At 48.7% G+C, this 6886-nt stretch overlaps 1 long non-coding RNA gene across 1 annotated transcript in view; it reads right to left on the minus strand.

Moving 5' to 3' along the window:
- Positions 1 to 5660, minus strand: part of LOC116556016 — a 14779-nt gene extending 9119 nt beyond the window's left edge. Inside the window, exons 1-2 of the long non-coding RNA XR_004270784.1 lie at positions 5157 to 5660; positions 3290 to 3294 (exon numbers count right to left, since the gene is read on the minus strand). This is a non-coding gene — a long non-coding RNA (uncharacterized LOC116556016). The remainder of the gene's footprint in view (positions 1 to 3289; positions 3295 to 5156) is intronic.
- Between the last annotated feature and the right edge of the window lie 1226 nt (positions 5661 to 6886).

The raw sequence follows: 6886 nt of genomic DNA on the forward strand, positions 1-6886 counted from the left end.
TCTGTGGTATGTGTTGTGTGTATTGTGTGTGGTATGTTGTGTGTATTGTGTGTGGTGTGTTGTATGTGGTGTGTGTGGTGTGTGTGTGGTGAGTATGTCTCTGTGGTATGTGTGTGATGTGGGTGTGTGATGCAGTGTGTATCTGTGGTATGTGTGTTGTGGGTGGTTTGATGTGTATGTTGTGTGTGGTATGCGTGTGTGTGGTGTGTGTGTGTGTGTGGTGTGGTGTGTCATTTGTGTGTGTGTTGTGTGTGTATGGTGTGTGTCTGTGTGTGTGATGTGGTGTGCGTGTATGTGGTGTGTGTGAGAGAGATTTGTACAGATACACTGATTTGTCTGCATAGCGTCAGGCCCAGGAGACCCTCCTTTGGTTGGCTCCTTTGCTAGACAACTTCTGTTTTGGTAGGAGGGTCAAATTAGTGATACAACATCTTTAGTGTATTTTTTATGGAGATTGTACATAAAATTATATAAATCTACAGAATTGGTTCTATTTTAAGGAGAGAAGGGAATGTATGTGGGGGGCAAGGATCAGAGGCAATTGTGGTGACCAGGATCTTCGGGCGAGTGGCACACATGGGGCGTGGGGAGCGGGAGGGCAAGGGCTGGGTGCCACGCAAGATGCACAGGGCCTGTGCCCTCTGCACACACATATAAATAGAAAACCTATGTAAAGTCTATCTCTATATCTCTATATCTATATGAAGTCATAGTTCGCTTTATTTTTGTACTTGTGCTTAGAGATGTTTAGAGCAGTGCTAACCTCCCAGGCAGCCTGGGATACCAGCTCATGCCTTGATGCCGCCGCCTTCCCTGCTTTTCCTTTGATATTCTCTCTGTTCAGAGGTGATTGGGTCTTTCTGATGGAAATGCGTATATAGGGAAAGTCTGTAAAATAACAAAACAAATAACCCACCTGCAGGAAGGACGAGTCGGCCGAAGGTAGTGTGGAGCTGCAGGATCTGGTAGCCCTAAAGAACCAGGATTCACGCGTCTCTTGCCACTTGGGAGGGATGTTGACTTGGACTTCTTTGCAGAGGTGCTTGATGGGGCAAGACTGAGGAGGAGATGAAAACTGTGACTTTGTCCCCATGTGACTGTGGGAAGGTACCCAGTTTCTCAGAGAACCCAGCTTTGCAGCATTAGAAAGCAGGTGGTTGAGACTACCTAGGGACCTACAGTGACACCTGTCTTGGTTTGTAGCACTGTAGCTCAGACAGCTCCTAGAAGGCATGGCAGTGGGAGAATTTGCCAGGCTGGCTGCATGGACTTGGTCTTGGAAAACACATGCCCTGGGTAGTGTCACTGCAGCTTCTTAGAGCCAGTGTGAATGTGATATGTGATATATATACTATAAATATGTCATCTATGTTTTTTTCAGGTTTTTTTTTTTTCTTTTTCTTAGAATGGGGTCTCGCTTAACTGGAAAATAAAGTGCCATTGCAAATGGGATGGTCCAATCCTAGGACACTGAGTGGAGGATCAGGAGTGAGAGATTAACCTCGGGCAGGATTGGGAGAATGGGTGTTAGTGGGTCCTTCTTTCTGGCCTCCAGCCGGGCACTTAAAGGACTTAATAATGTATTGGCAGAACTGGACCCAGAATGGGAGATTCTGGGGAGCAGGAGTTCACTTGTATCTGAGCAGGAAGCAGTGTGCCCTGAAGAATACCTCTCTGAGCAAATAAATTCCAGACCTCATACATATGCAAGGGCCCTGCCTTGGAGCCTCAGCAAGTGTCTCCTGGGTGCTAGCTCCTTCCTGACTTGCTGGGAGCTCAGAGTGATGTGTTTGAAGCCGGTGCTGGGCCAGATGGTGCAGGCAGCGAGGAGAGATTCAGGACTGCAACCTTTCGGCTCCTTATTCCTGCTCATCACTCAGCAAAGGGCAATACGAACCCCTTTCCTAACCAAGATGTGGCACTCCCTAAGAGCTCTTGTCTACAGAGTTCGGTCCTTGGAGGAACACAGATGTCTTCACTGTGAGAAGGGCTTGCTTGGCAGTTTTGGGGCATTATGGGAAGAATAGGTTGGGGTGAAGCTTGAGTCTAACTCTTGATCCTTACATGGACCTGTGAGGCCCTGCCATTCATTCAGGCACTGCCCTCGGGTCCCCAGATTAATTGCTGAGAACATTTCCCACTTTCCGAGTATGCTGGTGGGAAATGGGCTCTGTCTACGCATCTGGAAGGGCCCCATGCCGGGGCCACTGGCAGTGTGTCCATCCTTGCCTTGACTGATCTTTCCTGCAGGCTCCTGTAGCTAGGTGTTTCTCGTAAGAGTTTTTAGGGAGATTGAGCAAGAAGAAGAGCTGCAAATTCTGTTCCCTTCACAGGACAGCAGTCTCTGTAGGGAGGCTTCCATCACCGTTCTTTTGGCTCCTAGACCCATCATCTCCTCTCTCTCCGTGGACTTTGCCCGACTTCTGGGCCAATGCAACCAGCAGAGTAAATCGCTCCAGCACCATGGGCATGCCCTTGGGCTCGCCCTCCCACCAGGGCCAGCCCAAGGCTCAGTCCTCAGCAGCATCAAGGTCTGGGAGAGCCACCGGCCTGCATGTCACCATTCCATTCCTCAGCCTCCAACTGGACTCTTTATTTTGCAGAGGGAAGGGAGGATGGGGCCAGAGCCGTTACCTTGAAATTTTATAGCATGGAGGGGATGTTACTGCTTCCCTGTGACCTGTCTGCCCTACTGCTCAGCAAGATGAAGTAAGGGTGGGCGTCAGAGGGGAAAGGATAGCCCAACAGCGACCTCCAACTTCTCTGAAGAGCCAGCCCTTCCAAAAGGCACTTGGAGGAGAGGGCATTGAATCTGCTTTATGTGGAGTAAGGAGGAGGCCTGGTAACCGCTTGTGGCATCTGTTGGTGTGACAGGTGGATGAGTGTGTTCTGAAGGAGGCTTTACGGCACACAGCCACTGCCAGGAGCCTGAGCTCTTTCCCATGCTTGGGACATGTTCCTTGGTCCCCACATAGCGGAATGGACATTGAATTTTGGTGCTTTTCCCTTTTGGTAGAAGGCGGGGGTATCTGAGGAGTTGTTTTTGTTTTGCTACCTCTGTCTGCTGTATAGAGCAAGAGTTGGGAATAGGCGGATCTTCGGGAGTCGCTCTCCCATGGATCGGTGTGGGCCCGTCCCTCTTCCCCGTTGTCACCAACCAACAGCTTGTGGAAGAGGCCTTGTCTTGGATTTCTGCTGTGCTTCCACTCCTCTGCGGTAGATGTTCGTGTCCACCCACTTGGGCAGTCTGAAAGGAGGAGGTGGGGGAAGAGGCCAGCCTGTGCAGCACACTTCCTGCCAGTAGGGGGGTGGCTGTGACATTGGAGGGTGGGGCCTCAGAGTCCAGGGACTGGGAGGGGGGTACTTTATGGGATAGTCTTGATTCTGGAACGTTCGACCGAGGTGTTAGAAAAGGGAATTGTTGGCTAGGGGAGAACAGCAGTTTAACACTCCACTTACTAAGTCGTACATACCAGTGTCAAGAGGTCTTGAAGTCCCATTCAGATTTAATTTCCTAACTGCCATTTGTGGGGCCACTGATAGAGGGTCTGGAAGGGGGCTTATCCGCAGCCAGTGTCACGAAGGGACCACATCCTGCTTCACGTCAGCGACCCCTGGCCCTTGGCCTTCAGCGTTTTCTCTTCCGGAGGAGGGACTTTGATCGCCCGTTAGAATTCTCCCATCACACACCTGGAGGCAAGTTTTAGATGAGCTTCTTTCCTCCGTTTCACCTGATGGGGGTGAGCAGGCAGTGTGGGTGGGGAGGGGCTCCCGATGCTACCTCCCCCAGACCCCTTACAAACTCTGTACCTCTCGGTGCGTGGCAGCCTCTTGCTGTAGTTCTTCTTTTCTGGATATTGCCGTCAGTTTCGTCATGAGATTTCTTGTTCTCATTTCGAACTCTTTCTTTCTTCCACTTTCTTTGGGGCTGACCCCCGATCCATGCCAGGTCTTCCTGTGAAGGCCACTCCAACCTCGTTTCCATTTCTTGAATGTTGAGTATTACAACATCACTGCGCTAGGGTGCTTCATGGTGCTGTTCTCGAAGAGGCCAGGTGGGCTGAATCTCCTTCCTCCCACTGGCTCCTGATTATCTTGCTGTATTTTGTCTTCTTTTTGGTTTTTCCCTGGGGGTTTGGGGTGGGTGACTTAGGGGTGGCTTTTGTGTTCTTCTCTCTCTTTCTTTTCTGTATGTATGTATGGACTGGTTAAAGTGAGTTATGGGCAGCTGACTTTATGGTATTGGTTGGCTGACTTTTGTTCCATATTAAAGACAAACCAACAAATTGTACAGCTGCACACAGAACACCTTCGAGTGTGAACTTGAATGGCAACTAGAGGCTTACTTTTTGAACTTCAGGTATGTAACTCAAAAGTAAATAAAAACACTATTTTTTCAGTAAGCTTTTTTTTTTCTTCTAAAAGATAACTTAGAAAACAAACTATAAGAACACGAAATCGGTGCTGTACCAAAGCCTTATACAAACATATTCTACACTCTGTATAACCTGTGTGTGAGGAGCTGCCTGCTCTATCACCCTCTTTTCAAAAGCCTGGGAATGCCAGTGCGTGCCAAGCCTGGGGCTGGGTCTTGGGGACCTGTGGGCCAAGGGCACCCTTGGAATCAAAAGATGATGGTGAGGATGGGACACCTTTCTCCTGCTTGAGCAGATTCTGCAGGGAAACCAGGTGTGTGTGTGTGTGCATGTGTATGTGTGCGCGTGCGCGCATATGCATATATATATGTGTATGTACTTGTGCGTGTGTATGTGAGAGAGTGAGAGAGAGCGAGAGAGAGCTCACAGGTGCACAACGCCAAAGTGAATGTACTAAGTGGGAGTTTGAAGGTGACCCAGGTTGGCTCTGGGAGTGGGGCGGTGTGGGAATGAAGGGGAGATACTCTCTCCCCCGTTTCCTGCCTCCTTCCCTTCTCCATCAGGGAAGGGAGGTATATTGGAAACAGCTGTACTCTCAATCAGGTGCTTTTTTTCCCCTCAAAATCTCCAAACTCAAAGCATTTATAAGGAGCCCTTCCAATGGGCAGGCACCCCCAGCCACCAAATCACAGACTTCCAAGAGTGGGAGGAGCCTTCTCCTCTCCAGCCTTTTCTTGGTTTCCTGGGTAAGAGGGTTCTCCCTGCAGGGCCCCTGGGCACCCTGCTCCTTCTTCCCAAACCGCTGAGAAGACCCCATTGGAGATGACCCCAAAGCCACGCCTGCTCTACAACCCTAAGCAATAATGCCTGCCCTGGCTACTGATGACAGTGATCCCTTTGGCCTTAGACCTGCCAGTTAAAAATGGAGTGACACCCCAGACTCAATTAGGAAGAGAACCTGCAGCCTGCCTCAGCTCAGGCTACCACGCCAGGCTCCACTCGCTGGTATTTTCAGGCTTGCTAAGTACTAACCAACTCATCCCCAGTAACACTGCATGTTCATATCCTGAATTAAAAATCAAAATGAGCAAACAAGTGAATAAGCAAACAAAAGAGAAAAAAGAAGGCACATCAAATGACGCGATGTGCAGCCAGTGAAGGTTCCCCGGGAGTGTTGCAAGTTAAACTGATGAAAAGACGTTTAGTATTTAATTGCTCCTCATGTAACATTACTCTGCTTCAGAAATGTTTTGTATTTTGATATAAATAAACATTTGCTTAAAAAAAGTTCATTTTCTAATTTTTTTTTTGTGCCTCAGAAGTATTTCTTGAGGTTATCTCATCTCACCCCTGGCCCTAGGTCTCCCTAATCAACCCGTTTTAAACTCAATGGCTCAACATGATTTTGAAAGGATTTGAGGCTGGTAGATGAAGGAGTCGCTGTTCGCTCATTGAACACATGTGTACTGAGGGCATATTATGTGAATCACTGCAGTTCACTTGGGGTGCATGAGTGAACAAGCCATACAAGGCTCCTGCCCTTGGAGGGCTTTTAATCTAGTGGTAGGGAGAGAGAATGAGTCATTATTGTGCTAAGAAAATGACATCGAGTGGTATGAGGTAATAAGTGCTTTGGAAAAATAAATGAGCAGGGTAAAGGGCAGCTGATGCACAGAAGGAGGGAGGTGGCTGGAGTTTGGAACACTATTTTAGAGTGCTCAGAGAGGGCCTCATGGGGAGGCAGCACTGGAGCAAAAGTGGAAAGGGGGTAGCTTGTCTGATTAATGTACACACACTTCTCTTTGACCTTGTAGGCTTTTTACACTGGCTCTTCAATTATGCAATGAAGGCAATTTGTTAGTTGGACTCCATCTTTTGTCTAAATGAGCCCATTTAGGTCCTGCTGGCCCTAGGCAAAATTTCATGTAAGAGTCAAGGGTGCGATAGCCCCTGTGTCTCTGCCTTTCTTTTTCCTGAGAGGGAGGGATGGTCAGGCTTCAGCGTTTCACTCTGTCTCCCCCAGGGCTGAGTTGAGGGACTTGACTTCCTTCCCCGGCCTGTCGTCCTCCTTCTTCCCTCCTCATGCTGGATGTAGGCAATACTCCCCTGGTTCCCTAGCAACACCTACTAGGCTGGCTTCTCATTCTATTTGGGATCTAGGTGGAGATTGGATGTGAAAATATGATATTCCCATTTATGCCTACCAAGAGAAGAAAATAAATAGCCAAACGAACAAACCAGCAAACGGACAGAAATAGGCCCATCTATACGTTTAAAAACCTGGGCCATGTGAAATTCCCTAACAGCTGTGAGATGGCACATTCCTCCAGGAGGGCCACTCAGCTTTCCTCTGCCTCAGTGATCTGCCGCAATCCTCTTTCCTTCCTAGTTTCCATTTGCTCTTTCCTCTGTCCTCCCCTGCTCCTGGAAGGCCATGATGGAAGTCCTTTTGATGTCTCGTATATATTTGGTCTTAATTTGTAGAAGCAGATGCATGGAGTGTCTTGCAT

The sequence above is a fragment of the Sapajus apella genome, unplaced genomic scaffold (assembly GCF_009761245.1).
Source record: "Sapajus apella isolate SASKATOON/1434 unplaced genomic scaffold, GSC_monkey_1.0 scaffold16, whole genome shotgun sequence".
In the NCBI taxonomy this organism is placed as follows: domain Eukaryota; kingdom Metazoa; phylum Chordata; class Mammalia; order Primates; family Cebidae; genus Sapajus; species Sapajus apella.